The following is a 15,292-nucleotide window of genomic DNA, read 5'->3' as shown; positions in this document are numbered from 1 at the left end:
GCACAGTGCAGACAAGCAGCTCACATTATTGTGACTCATTACTGAAATGGCTTTTCAAAGCCTCGCGGATACGCAGCGACCCTTGCTGTGCTCTTCTTATTACCCTGGTGTCTGGCTGCTCAAAAATGGTTGCCATGCAATCTGTCTCACCTGCTCACCCCTGTGGAAAATTTCCCCCCTTTTTTTCCACAGATATTATGGAGCAGACAGCAGGCAGCTATAACCATGAGGATGTTCTCTTTACTAAGGTCCAACTTTGTTAGTAAACTTCTTCAGCGCCCCTTTAAACAACCAAAGGCACATTCAACCACCATTCTGCACTTGCTGAGCCTATAGTTTAACCGTTCCTTACTGCTGTCCACACAGTCAGTGTTGGGCTTCCTGAGCAATGGGAGCAAGGTGTAGGCTGGGTCCCCAGGATAACTATCATTATCTCAACATCGTCAATGTTCATTTTGTGGTCTGGAAAGAAAGTCCCAGATTGCAGTTTTTTGAACAGACCCGAGTCCCTAAAGATGCGCACGTCAAACCTTTTCTGGCCATCCTACATTGATATCGGTGAAATGCCCCCTGTGATCCACCAGTACTTGCAACACCGTTGAAGAGTATCCCTTTCAGTTTATGTACTCTTTGGCAAGGTGGTCTGGTGCCAAGATGGGGATATGTGTGCCATCTATCGCCCCACCACAATTAGGGAACCCCATCGCAACAAAACCACCCACTATGTCCTGCACATTTCCCAGACTCACTACCCTTCGTAGCAGAAGTCGATTAATGGCCCTGCACAGTTGGAGCACAGCAGCTCCCACAGTTGATTTACCTACTCCAAATTGATTCCCCACTGACCGGTAACTGTCTGGCATTGCAAGCATCCAAATAGCGATTGCCATTCGCTTCTCCATTGTCAGAGCAGCTCTCATTTTTGTGTTGGTGAACTGCAGGGCAGGGGAAAGCTCTGCACAAAGTTCCTGGAAGGTGGCCTTCCGCATTTGAAAGTTCTGCACCCACTGCTTATCATCCTATACCTGCAAAACGATGCGGTCCCACCAGTCAGTGCTTGTTTCATGGGACCAGAAATGGTGCTCAACAGAGTGCAGCTGCTCTGTGACTGCCAGCAGCAACTGTGAATTGTTTTTTTAAATGGCTTGCAGCAGGGCTGCTTGCAGGACATTGCTATGTTCCACATGGCGGACCCCACTTCGGCTCTGGAAATATTGCAGGAGAAGGCGCGAGGCGTTTGAGATGCTCACAGCAAGAGTGCACAACTGAGCAGGCTCCATGCTTCTGGGGCTATGGCGTACGCGCAGCAGTTTTAAGGCACGAAAACCACTGGCTTGTTTGCCATTGATATGGGGGTTAGGGGGAGCACAGTGCATCATGGGATGCCTACAGAATGTTCCCATTCTCCCCTGCGACAATGTTTTGGTCCCATGACGCATTGCACAAACTTCCCAAAACACACTGTGGCAAGTTGCACTTTGGGATAGCTATCCATGATGCACTGCTTTGTGCATCGATGCAGGCACTGCTAGTGAGGATGCACTCCATCAAGACAACAAGCATGCTATGTTCATGCACAATCGACTTAATTAATTCGGAGGCTCGAGGTCGAATTAGATAAAGTCGACTTAATTTTGTAGTGTAGACAAGCCCTTAGAACTGCTTCTCTCCTGGGTTCTACTGGCTTTTCTGTTTTTTCTGCTTCTAACACACACTAATCCTGCATTTGCAAGCAGGGAATCCCTCAGCCATCAGAGTTTAGCTTCCTGTCAGACTTTGTTTCCAGCTATCTCACTACATATAGAGGCATAATTGCTCCTTCCATTTAATCTGAAAGTTCGGTGCTTAGCACAGCCATTGGCCAGATCTATGACTGTTTATAGATCAAAAGCCCACTCAATGGCAACCTTTAATACCATTAAAAAGATGACATTCTGAATGACTCATGTCAGACAGACAGAAAGAAGATAAAGGTAACTAATTAAAATGTATACAAACCTGACTATTTACATAATTACCAATTGTTTTTCTGTCAAGATTTTTTCACATCACCACCCCAAAATGATTTTACTCCCACCCAAATCCACTTGGGTTTTTCCCCAGCCTGATCTCCTTTCAACCACCTCAAGTATCAGAGGGGTAGCCGTGTTAGTCTGGATCTGTAAAAAGCAACAGAGAGTCCTGTGGTACCTTTAAGACTAACAGATGTATTGGAGCATAAGTTTTCGTGGGTGAATACTCACTTCATCACACATCTGTTGCTTTCAACCACCTGAAATTATAAAATAATAAAATAAATCAATTGGAATATAAATATTGTACTTACATTTCAGTGTATAGTATATAGAACAATATAAACAAATCATTCTATGAAAATTTTAGTTTGTACTGACTTCACTAGTGCTTTTTATTAGTCTGCTGTAAAACTAGGCAAATATCTACATGAGTCGATGTACCCCTTTGTACCCTCAGGGGTACATGTACCCCAGTTGAGAACCACTGTTCTGTAACAGGAAGAGTGGCCTACAAAACTCTGCATGTCTGTGAGTGCTGACGGGTTGACCATTATGCACAGTCTCTGTTTTCTTTTTAGTGGTGGAAATTTAGATTGTATATCCAAGGTAAGTTCCTTTCTTTTTGGAACACCTCACATTTCTTTGGGTTCAGTTTTAGATTGGCAGTCTTAGGGTATGTCTACACTACAGGATTAATCTGAATTTACTGAATTCGAATTTTGGAAACAGATTGTATAAAGTCGAATGTATGCGACCATACTAAGCACATTAATTCGGCGGTGTGCGTCCATGTACCGGGGCTAGCGTTGATTTCCGGAACGTTGCACTGTGGGTAGTTATCCCATAGCTATCCCATAGTTCCCGCAGTCTCCCCCGCCCATTGGAATTCTGGGTTGAGATCCCAGTGCCTGATGGGGCAAAAAATATTGTCGCAGGTGGTTCTGGGTACAGTCTCACCCTTCCCTCCATGAAAGCAATGGCAGACAACCGTTTCGCGCCTTTTTTCCTGGGTGAACACTGCAGATGCCATACCACGGCAAGCATGGAGCCTGCTCAGCTCAAGACAGCAGTCATGAACGTTGTAAACACCTCACGCATTATCGTGCAGTTTATGCTGAATCAGGAACAGAAAAACGAGGCAAGGAGGAGGCGGCGAGGGCAGTGTGGCGACGAGAGTGATGAGGACATGGACACGGACACAGAATTCTCTCAAACCGCGGGCCCCGGCTCTTTGGAGATCATGTTGTAGATGGGGCAGGTTCTATCCAGGGAACGCCGATTCTGGGCCTGGGAAACAAGCACAGACTGGTGGGACAACATAGTGTTGCAGATGTGGGACGATTCCCAGTGGCTGCGAAACTTTCACATGCGTAAGGGCACTTTCATGGAACTTTGTGACTTGCTTTCCCCTGCCCTGAAACGCCAGAATACCAAGATGAGAGCAGCCCTTACAGATGAGAAGTGAGTTGCGATAGCCCTGTGAAAGCTTGCAACGCCAGACAGCTACCGGTCAGTCGGGAATCAATTTGGAGTGGGCAAATCTACTGTGGGGGCTGCTGTGATGCAAGTAGCCAAAGCAATCACTGAGCTGCTGCTACCAAAGTTAGTGACTCTGGGAAATGTGCAGGTCATAGTGGATGGCTTTGCTGCAATGGGATTCCCTAACTGTGGTGGGGCAATAGATGGAACTCATATCCCTATCTTGGCACCGGAGCACCAGGGTACCCAGTACATAAACCGCAAGGGGTACTTTTCAATGGTGCTGCAAGCACTGGTGGATCACAAGGGACGTTTCACCAACATCAACGTGGGCTGGCTGGGAAGGGTTCATGACGCTCACGTCTTCAGGAACACTACTCTGTTTAAACAGCTGCAGCAACGGACTTACTTCCTGGACCAGAAAATAACCGTTGGGGATTTTGAAATGCCTATAGTTATCCTTGGGGACCCAGCCTACACCTTAATGCCATGGCTCATGAAGCCGTACACAGGCAGCCTAGACAGTAATCAGGAGCTGTTCAACTACAGGCTGAGCAAGTGCAGAATGGTGGTAGAATGGGCATTTGGACGTTTAAAAGGTCACTGGTGCACGTTACTGACTCACTCAGACCTCAGCCAAACCAATATCCCCATTGTTATTGCTGCTTCCTGTGTGCTCCACAATCTCTGTGAAAGTAAGGGGGAGACCTTTATGGCGGGGTGGGAGGCTGAGGCAAATTGGTTGGCTGCTGATTACGCACAGCCAGACACCAGGGCGATTAGAAGAGCACACCAGGAAGCGCAGTGCATCAGAGAAGCTTTGAAAACCAGTTTCATGACTGGCCAGGCTACCGTATGAAAGTTCTGTTTGTTTCTCCTTGATGAAAACTTGCCCCCTTGATTGACTCATTCTCTGTAAGCAACCCACCCTCCCGCTTCGATCACAGCTTGCTTTCAAAGGAAATAAAGTCAGTATAGTTTAAAAATCATTTATTCTTTATTAATTGATTATAAAAAGGGAGAGAACTGACAAGGTAGCCCAGGTGGGGTTTGGGAGGAGGATTGGAGGGAAGGAAAAGGTCACTAAAAAAAGGTTAAAATAATGACAGCCTTTTGCTAGGGCTGTCCACTGGGGTGGAATGGGAGGATGCACGGAGTCTCCCCCCGCCCCGCGTTCTTACACATCTCAGTGAGGAGGCTATGGAACATGGTGAGGGGGGAGGGGGATTATACAGGGGTTGTAGCGGCAGTCTGTGATCCTGCTGCCGTTCCTGAAACTCCACCAGACGCCGGAGCATGTCTGTTTGCTCACGCAGCAGCTCCAGCGTTGCATCCTGCCTCCTCTGATCTTCCTGCCGCCACCTCTCATCTCGAGTGTCTCTCCTCTTCTCACATTGGTCCCTTCTGTCCTCACTTTGGTCCCTCATATCCTCACGTTGGTCCTTCCTGTCCTCACGTTCACTGGCATCTTTCCTGTACTTTGATACCATGTCCTTCCACTCATTCAGATGAGCTCTTTGATTGTGGGTGGATTCCATGATTTCCGCAAACATCTCGTCTCATGTCCTCTTTTTCCGATGCCTTATCTGAGATAGCCTTCGGGACGGAGGAGGGAGGCTTGAAATATTTGCAGCTGCTGGAGGGAGGGAGGGAAAAAAGAGAGAGAAGTATTTAAAAAGATACATTTTACAGAACAATGCTTATACTCTTTCACGGTGAACAACACTATTCACATTACATAGCACAGGTGATATCTGTGCAAGGTCGCATTTTGCATCTTAATATTGAGTGCCTGTGGCTTTGCTGTTAGAGATCACAGACGCAGGTCCAGGCAACAGAATTCGGCTTGCATGCGGCCATGGTAAGCCATTGTCTTTCGGCTTCTGCGCCCTCCTTTCCTACATACCAAGCAAAGCCCGTTGAGTGCTGCGGTTTTCCTGTTAAACTGCAGCAGCAGAAAATAAACTAACCCTCCCCCATCCAATTCTCTGGGATGATCGCTTTACCATGTGGCTGGTATCAGGGGAGATCCCTGCTAGCCAAATGTGAAAAGCTCAGCACCAATCCCCCCCATCCCCCGCGTCTGGCTTACTACAAGGAAGGATTTCTTTTCAGCCACAGGCAAACAGCCCAGTAGGAAGGGCCACCTCTGTCCCCTTAATTAAATTTCCATATTTCAACCAGGTTACCATGAGCGATATCACTCTCCTGAGGATTACACAGCGAGATAAAGAACGGATGTTGCTTGAATGCCAGCAAACACCGGGACCATACACTGCCAGGCTTTGTCATGCAATGATACCAGATTACTTGCTACTAGCATGGCGTCGTCAAGTGTCCTACCATGGAGGACGGAATAAGGCTGCACTGCCCAGAAACCTTGTGGAAAGGCTTTTGGAGTACCTCCAGGAGAGCTTCATGGAGATGTCCCTGGAGGATTTCCGCTCCATCCTCAGACACGTTAACAGACTTTTCCAGTAGCTATAATGGCCGCGAATGCATCCCAAGTCCTCAGGGCAAATTAATCATTAAAAAAAGCTTGCTTTTAAACCATGTTTTATATTTTAAAAAGTAAACTCACCTGAGGTCCCTTCCATGGGGTCATGGTCTTGGATACTGCGTTGGGAGGCTTGGGAGGGTACTTCACTCAGGCTGAGAAAAAGATCCTGGCTGTTGGGGAGAACAGAGTGCTGTGTGCTCTCCGCAAGCTCATCGTCGTCCTCCTCCTCTTCCTCTTCCCCATCCACAGAATCCTCAGGTGTGGCTGAGATTACCCCCACCTCAGAATCCACGGTCAGAGGTGGGGTAGTGGTGGCTGCCCCCCCCTAGAATTGCATGCAGCTCAGCGTAGAAGCGGCATGTCTGCGGCTCTGATCCGGAACGACCGTTCGCCTCCTTTGTTTTTTGATAGGCTTGTCTGAGCTCCTTAACTTTCATGCGGCACTGATCTGAGTCCCTATTGTGGCCTCTCTCCATCATGCCCTTGGAGATTTTTTCAAAAGTTTTGGCATTTCATCTTTTCAAACGTAGTTCGGCTCACACTGAATCCTCTCCCCATATAGCGATCAGATCCAGTACCTCCCGTACGGTCCATGCTGGTGCTCTTTTTCGATTATCGGACTGCATGGTTACCTGTGCTGATGAGCTCTCTGTGGTCACCTGTGCTCTCCACGCTGGGCAAACAGGAAATAAAATTCAAAAATTCACGGGGCTTTTCCTGTCTACCTGGCCAGTGCATCCGAGTTCAGATTGCTGTCCAGAGCGGTCACAATGGTGCACTGTGGGATAGCTCCTGGAGGTCAATACCATCGAATTGCGGCCACACTAACCCTAATTTGAAATGGCAATATCGATTTTGGTGCTACTTCCCTCATCGGGGAGGAGTACAGAAATCGATTTTAAGAGCCCTTTATTTCGAAATAAATGGCTTTGTTGTGTGGATGGGTGCAGGGCTAATTCGATTTAACGCTGATAAATTCGAATTAAACTCATAGTGTAGACCAGGCCTTTAACTTATCACTAAGGCTATGATTTTTACTCTGAGGTCGTGGAAATCATGGAATCCGGTTCTTCCAGCGACCTCCATGACTTCAGCCTGCCTTGGCCAGGAGCTGCGGGGTACCCTCACTGCCTGGTGGTGGTATCCTGGAGCTCACAGGTGGCAGGAGTACCCTGGAGCTCCGAGCAGGTGCCCGCACCTGCCTAGCTGAGCTCCCATTTTTTCATGGATATTTTTAGTAAAAGTCACGGACAGGTCACAGGCTTCAGTGAATTTTTCTTTATAGCCCGTGACCTGTCCGTGACTTTTACTAAAAATATCCGTGACAAAATCTTAACCTTACCTATCACAGATCGTTTTTTAAATGTATCTGTTCCTGTTCAAAGGTTTTAGCATGCACCACGATATTAGGTCAGCGTTTCTCAAACTGGGGTCTGTGGACCCATGGGGGGACCCCAAGGGTACTCCAGGGGGGCCACGGGCCCCTCTGATCAACTCCTCCCCGTCCCTTCCAATGCCTCCTTCACAGTTTAAAAGAGGCACTGGGAGGGAGGGGGAGGAGCGGAGACCCTGGGTCTGTGCCACTCTCAGAAGCGGTTAGCATGTCCTTGAGGCCTGAGGGGAGGGGGTGGGACAGGGGGTCTTTGCGCACAGCCCCCATCTCGAGCGCCTATTCCGCAGCTCCCATTGGCTTGGAACTTCAGCCAACAGGAGTTGCGGGGGCAGTGCCTGCGGGCAGGGGCAGCGCGTGGAGACCCCTTGGCCCCCTGCCTAGAAGTCAGTGCCAGAGAGATGTGCCAGTCACTTTTGGGAGCTGTCTGAGGTAAGCAGAGCTCCCCTCACCCCCTCCCGCACCTCAACCCCCTGCCCCAGCCCAGAGTCCGCACCCAAACTCCCCCCCAAAGCCTGCATCCCCTCCTGCACCCTACCTCCCTGCCCCAGCCCTGAGCCCCCTCCAGCACCCAAACTCCCTCCCACACCCAAACTCCCTCCCAGGACCCGCAACCCCTCCTGCACCCAAATTCCCAGCCCCAAAGCCCACAGCGCGCTCCCTTCAGCACCCAAACTCCCAGCCCAGAGCCCACACTCCTCCCTCCCTCCTGCACCCAAACTCCGTCTCAGAGCCCGCACCCCCTCCTCCACCCTAGCTCCCTGCCTCAGTCTGGTGAAAGTGAGTGAGAGTGGGGGAGAGTGAGCGAGGAGCGAGGGGGGATGGAGTGAGCAGAGGCATGGCCTCGGGGAAGGGGTGGGTCAAGGGCTGGAAGGAGGGTTGGGGGTCCCCAAAATTTTTAAAATCAAAATGGGGGTCCTTGGGTTGCTAAAGTTTGAGAACCGCTGATCTAGGTACAGGGCGCTGAAACAGGAGGGCCAGTTGGGGCTATGGATCTCTCACTTTTGAAAGTGGGAGAGCCTGGCCCGTCCACATTTCAGGACAGGCCCTAGCCCCTTTCTCCTCCTCTTCCACCAAGGCCCCACCCCCTGACCAGGCTGGAAGCTGGAGCCAGGCCAAGGTAAGAGCCGCCTGGGGAGCCCGGGCAGCTGTGGGGAGCCCTAGACCCTCCACCCAATCTGCGGGGCCCAAGAGCAGCCCCTGACCCATGTTCCCACCCACTGGGGTGCAATGCCCAGGACAGGTGTAAAGTATGGGGCTCCCCACAGTGGCCTGGGCCCCCTCGGCAGCTCTTACCTCGGCCCAGCTGCTGCTCTTCGGCCCCCTGAGTCCCCACCCCCGCCAGAGCTAGGCTGAGGTAAGAGCTGCCCGGGGAGCCCCGGACCCTCCATCTACCATGGGCAGGGACATGGGCGGGGGCTGCTCTCGGGCTTCCCGCCCAGAGCAGGTGGAGGGTCTGGGGCTCCCCACAGCAGGCTGTGTGGCTGTTACTCCGGCCAGGCTCTGGCTTCTGGCCTGTTTAGGGGGCGGGGCCTCAGGGGAAAGAGGGAGCAGGGGTGGGGCCACATCCCCCTTTTAAGAAGGATCCAGCGCCCTTGGATAGGTATAATAAATATGCAATGTAACATCTTATCCAGAAGCCTCTCGAATGTGTCTGGTGCATTACACAAGTCAAAATCCATAATTTTAAATTGTCACAGGCCTTATCCTGGTGTGAAAGCAGTCTTTTCCCTGTGCCTTGGATCCACTTCCACTTACCAGTATCACTTTTAATATCCAGTGTGGAAAACCAGACTGAACCTGCTACAGCATCCAAGGTCTCATCCATTCACTGTAATAGATAAAGAATACTTCATTTAGTTTTCTATAGTCCATGCAGAATCTAGTGCTGCCATCTCTTTCTTAACCAGAACTATGGGTAAGGCCCAAGGACTAGTTGAAGGTTCAGTTATGCCTTCCTGATAAATTTCTACAGTGGCTGGTAAAGCCCTTTCCCTCTTTGCAATTGGTTAACAGTGAGGTGGCTGTTTAATGGGCTCGCTTCCCCCAGCAGTATGGACTAGTGCAGTACACCCTATATCTCTGCTGAATAGGGAGAGCAACTCCTGATTCCTAACCAGAAAGTCTCTTACAGTGTTTTGCTGCAACCAGGGAACCCCTGATCCTAGGCAACTTAACTTCTCATCAAGCTTTGTCATGCGGAACATTGCCTTGGGCAGTGGCTTCTATTGTTTTCAGCCATGTCATTAGTTAAGGGGCTTAACTGTTCCTTTATTTAGCCAGAACAAAGGGTAGCTAGCACACCCACTGACTTTAACCAGGTCTGTGATTTGTTGATCAAAGACCTGCTCAATGGAAGCCATTAGCACCTTCCTTCATTACAGTATGTTTTCATTTTAACCATTTGCTAATATTGTTCTTGAAATTATCCCAGCAGATACATTCTTTATTTTTCTGTACTCAAAAACATTTTAATAGTTTGTGTTTTCTTATGAATCCTTCATCAGTTATATAAAATGTTGACAAAGTACTTTGTCAATTTAATTGTTAAATATCCCATTGCTAGTTAGCAAATAAAAATGATAAGGCTTTGCATCACAATCATTTAGACTATATTTTAAAGATGTAACCAGAAAAACAAAACAATTTATGGCAGCATGTAAATTACTAAAGTTTGCTGAATGCTGACTAGCCTGGTCATCTACCAAAAAAAAAAGTATTAAACCCCAATCCTGAAAGTGAGGGAACACTGTTGCATTCTTGTAGATCCCTGTTGACTTCACTGAAATACATGACATCTGTAGGTGTTCAGTACTTATGAAAATTTAGCTAACAGTTATTTCTATTATTGTAGTGCTTACAGTGCAGTGCTAGGAACTGTCCAGATATAAAGTAACAGAATGTCCTTCCTTTAAGAGCTCATAAGCTAAGAACAGCGGCAGCTCCAGGCACCAGCGCTCCAAGCGCGTGCCTGGGGCGGCAGGTCGCAGGGGACGCCCTGCCAGTCCCTGCGAGGGCAGCAGTCAGGCAGCCTTCGGCAGCATGCCTGCAGGAGGTCCTAGCTTTTTTGCCTGAGGATTCAGCGGCAAAAAAGCTAGAACCGCCCCTGGCTAAGAATAAAGTAAGAAATGACAATCGGGGAAAGAGAAATAAAATATGCAATTGATGTAGAACTGAGCATAATTTTTGGATGAATATTTTTGCAAAAAATGCAAAGTCGGGTTGACAAAATATTTGCAAATAGCAGAATTTGGCAAATAGTTTCAGCTGAAAAATCAAAAGAAATTCTAAAATTTTGAAATGTATCTAGATTTAATGATTTTTAAAGGATGAAAAACACCATGTTTCATTTTAGGTTAAACAAAATATTTCATTTTATTTGTGTTTTTCATTTTGCCAAGAAAAAAGAAACAAACAAACAAATCCATTCTGGGTCAATCCAAAACATTTTCCCTTAACAGTTAGAAGCGGCATAGCTATCTGTTAGGGGAAAACTGAAGTCATATTTTTAGTATTTCCTTAGACTTCTAAAGAAGAGGTCACTTAATTAGAATATATAAGCAATATTAATAGCTGTAAATGTTTGAAACTCACCAGTGAATATAAATTCAGCAGCTGTGATCTGTGTGGTGGGGCGGGGAGAGGCTTCTACTTTTATAATGATTGCATCAGGAAATAGGCTCATGATTACAGCTGATTGAACTTGGAATTTCTGTTTCATGGAAAATTTCAAAGTATCAAAATTTGTTTTCATCCCAGATCAGAACAAACCATAATATTTTCAAAGTTACTGACAAAATGGAAATTCCAAAAATGCTAGGTTAGGAAAACTTAATTTCAGAAACATTTTGAAAATTATTTTATTTTATTTTTTATATTTCACATTATTTCATGACATGCCAGTAGTAGTGCATATTATGACCTGACATCATTTCATAATGTCATGATATAACATGTACTACTTCTGATTACATGGAATAATGTAAAGATAATAAGACTAAATACAAATTAAAATAAATTTCAAAATGAAATTTTATTTTGAAACAAGATTTTGAAATTTTTCTGAAATGAAATTTTCCTAAATTAAAAAAGTTATTTTTTGTCTCATCAGAAATTTTTGCCAAAATTGATGAGTTTTGTGAAAAAATTGTATTGAATCAAAACAGCATTTTCTGAGGAAAAAACGCTTTCATGAAAAATCTCCTACCATCTGTACTGATGACACATACTGGGGCAAAAAGGTCAGAGCTGCAGTTGCAGATACAAGTTATAATAGGAGATTTCCACAGTTATTTTTAGATTTGTGCTATATTTTTTCTGGCTGTGGGTTCTTTTGGTTTCTCTTTTGGAGTTCTTTGCGGGTTACATTTTACATTAAACAAGGTGCCCCTAAAAGGTTAATGTGCTGCAGAATTTTGGATTGAAAATGTATGACTAACCTTGTGAAAGCGGATTAATTGAAGGGTGCCATTCATATGTAATCTCCAAGAGATCTGTGGTCCAAGCACTTACCAGTACCTCTCTGCATAACAGAAAACGAACAATGAAAATTTAAAAGTTGATATCCCACTGAGATAAATGGAGTTTATTCATACTTTTCAGAGCGATTACAGCAGGCTCTGCATAATCAGGTAGACAAGGCTGAATCAGTTTACACTCAGTTCATGTTTTTAAGTTTTTCTTCATAAACCTAAGTGCCAAGGAGGCAAAGTTAGATCATCCCTGAGACTGCTCTGATTTAAACTGGGAGACCCCCTGCTCCTCTCAGGATCATAAAAATGCAAAAGTAGTTTTAAGACATGTTAGCAGCTTTCCTTCCCCTATAGGTCATAAATCAGAAATAATGTTGTGGTTCATTTTTGGAGATCCACTGCTGGAAAGGTAAGGTTGACTGCTTTTAAACCATGGTGAATGATTAAACAGGGTAATGTTGTCCTACTACCCTATTCTGACAATTTGCAATCGATAACGTCATTTAGCAACAGTTGGTAGGGGAGAAAAATAAGCACAAGGCACCTTCTCAACTCACATTTCACACAGATCATAATTCTATTAATAAAAGCCATATAACACCTTTACTAGCTTCCTAGATACAATAGAGATTCATTTGGTAATGAAAGGAACGTTGTATGGAATACCTATTCATCACACTGCTCAGTGTAAGGCACCGACATTTGGCATTTTGTTTTTCATAGATTATATATAGTCAGTAGTGTCCAAGTATTTAATGTAGTTTAGGAATCAGTGATTTGATGAACAATGAGGCTCTTGGGGGCTGCTCCCTTTTACAAATCTGACACCAAATTGAATAAAACATCGAAATAGGGAGATTTTTTAATGGATTCATCACCCTCTCTGGACACTGCTAAATCACTCCTGCCAGACATGACTGGCACTCAAAAATACTTCTTAAGAGAGCAATCTGTTTCTGGAGTGAACCAGATTGCGACAGGTATCAAGCATTTAACAAAACAAAACTCCCCTGGGGAAGATACGCCAGACAACCCTAAAAGGGCTTCCCACACCACAATCCATTTCACAGTGTACAAATTCAACACTCTGCTGTATTATCAATATTCTCTTTATATACATTAGGAACAAAGTACAAACCTTTCTATGGATTTAGGCCTTATCTACCACTACACTACTGAGTTGACCTATATTAGGTCGACTTACAGCTACCGCAGTAATTACTGCAATTTTTCATGTCCACACTGCCTTCCTACTGTCGGTAGTGCATCTAGGGTTGCCATGTGTCCAGTTTTCAACTGGAAAGCCGGGTTGAAAAGGGACCCTAGCGGCTCCAGTCAGCACTGCTGACTGGGCCATTAAAAATCCAGTTGATGGGGCTGGCAGGCTCCCTACCTGGCTCTGCATGGCTCCTGGAAGCGGCAATATGTCCCCGCTTCGAGCACCAGCTCTGCAGCTCCCAATGGCTGGGAACCGAGGCTGTGGAAGCAGCGCCTGCGGGAGGAGGCAGTGCGCACCACGCAGAGCTGCCTGGTCCCTCTGCCTAGGATCTGAGGGACATGTCGCCGCTTCCAGGGAGCCCCCCGAGGTAAGTGCTGCCCAGAGCCCGTTTCCTGCAACCTCTCCCTCACTCCAACCCCCTATCCCAGCCTGAAGCCTCCTCCCACACACAAACTCCCTCCTGGAGCCCGCATCCCCTCCCGCACTGCCACCTTGCCTCAACTCTGAGCCCCCTCCCCAAGCCTGCACCCCAACTCCCTGCCCCAGTCCTAAGCCCCATCACGCAGCCCGCACCCCAACCCCCTGGCACAGCCCGGAGCTCCCTCCCGCACCCAAACTCCTTCCCAGAGCCCACAGCCCACACCTCCCCTGCATCCCCAACCTTCTGCCTCAGCCCGGAGCCCTCTCCCGCACCCAAACTCCCTCCCACAGACCACACCTCCCCTGCATCCCCAACCCTCTGCCTCAGCCCGGAGCCCCCTCCCACACTCCAAATCCCACGGCTCCACCCCCCATCCGAGTCCCCTCCTGCACTCCAAACCCCTCATCCCTGACCCCACCCAAGAACCTGCACCCCAATCTCCTGCCCCAGCCTGGAGCCCCCTCCTGCACCTTGAACCCCTCATTTCTGGCCCCACCCCAGATGATGGGGAATGGAATGAACGGGGACGGGGCCTTGGAGAAGGGCGGGAAGGGGTGGGCCTCAGGAGTGGGGCTGTAGTGTTCGGTTTTGTGCAATTAGAAAGTTGGCAACCCTAAATGCATGTCCTCACCAGGAGCGTTTGCTAAGAGCTTTCAGTGCCTGGCAGCCAGGCTTTCAGCTGGGAGCTCTGTGAGGAGCTCAGAGCCCGGGTGTTCAGAATGAGGCAGGTGGGAGCTCTGTGCCAAGATGAGAGCCAAGACTCTCAGCACCAGGCAGGACACAGAGCTGACAGGCGATGTAAGTAGCACAGTGTCTAGTCTATACAGACACTGTGTCACCCTAACTACATTGACCTAGGTGTTACACCTCTCATGAAGGTGGAGTTATTAGGTTGGTCTAGTGGGGCAATTACAGGGGCGGGAGCAATGTAGTGTAGACACTTACAGAGTTAGGTTGACGTAAGCTGCCTTACATCGACCTAACTCCGTAGTGTAGACCTGGCGTTATATGGACAATTAAAATCAATGTATGAAGCAGCTCCTATGGGAGCACATGAATAACCCCATTACTTCAGTTGGTTTACTTGTATGCTTAAGTGCTTTGCTGGATCTGGGTGTAAGGGAGAAAGTTTATGAGAGACCACCTTGACAAAACATTGGTAGCACGTTACTGTGAAGATGAGATTTTATACAGTTGTTGCATATATTTAGAAGCCTTGTGATTGAGGCCCATATGTCCAGGATTTACTGTACAGTTGAAAGGATTTCTGATTTTACCCCTTTTAATCTTAATATGATACTTAAAGAAAGAATATCACAGTTCCGACAGCAGAACATTTTTATTTATAGGAAGTTTCAGTTTGTCCTGAGAAGCTACTGCTATCTTGTTTAGCCATTTTTAGCATCCGACATCCATGTAAATAATCTACAGCTAAATAAGATTTTTTAAATGTAACTATATCAAACACTCACAGATTTGTCTTGTCTTTTCCAATTCTTATTAACTTGATTCAGTATTGGGAGAGAACAGTAAATGCAATCTGTATGGTACTAGGAATTTAGGAATGATATTTTCAAATAAGCCATCATATACCATATATGTTTAAATGTGTAACAGTCAAGGCAAAGCTTTTTTTTTTTTTTTCCCTCTGCTCCATGCAGGATATGATTTTAAATGTAAAATGCATAGTTATTAATTTCTTGTTTTTAAATTTAGTACTTTGAAATGTAGATACTACAATTTGGGAGTAATTCACTAATTCATTGACCGATTTGATCACTGGGTTATTTCTATAA

General features: G+C 46.7%; 1 protein-coding gene and 1 long non-coding RNA gene across 3 annotated transcripts in view; one reads left to right on the top strand and one right to left on the bottom strand.

The window, feature by feature from the left end:
- LOC117877651 overlaps positions 1–15,292 on the bottom strand; it is an 85,385-nt gene that overhangs the window by 12,033 nt on the left and 58,060 nt on the right. For both annotated transcript variants that reach the window (XR_004645779.1, XR_004645780.1), the window contains exons 2-4: positions 11,824–11,906; positions 10,979–11,096; positions 9,143–9,215 (exon numbers count right to left, since the gene is read on the bottom strand). This is a non-coding gene — a long non-coding RNA (uncharacterized LOC117877651). The remainder of the gene's footprint in view (positions 1–9,142; positions 9,216–10,978; positions 11,097–11,823; positions 11,907–15,292) is intronic.
- ASB5 (ankyrin repeat and SOCS box containing 5) overlaps positions 1–15,292 on the top strand; it is a 64,518-nt gene that overhangs the window by 6,545 nt on the left and 42,681 nt on the right. The gene's annotated exons all lie outside the window — the stretch shown is intronic.

The sequence above is a fragment of the Trachemys scripta genome, chromosome 5 (assembly GCF_013100865.1).
Source record: "Trachemys scripta elegans isolate TJP31775 chromosome 5, CAS_Tse_1.0, whole genome shotgun sequence".
In the NCBI taxonomy this organism is placed as follows: Eukaryota; Metazoa; Chordata; order Testudines; family Emydidae; genus Trachemys; species Trachemys scripta.
This window is presented reverse-complemented; position numbering and strand designations above follow the sequence as displayed.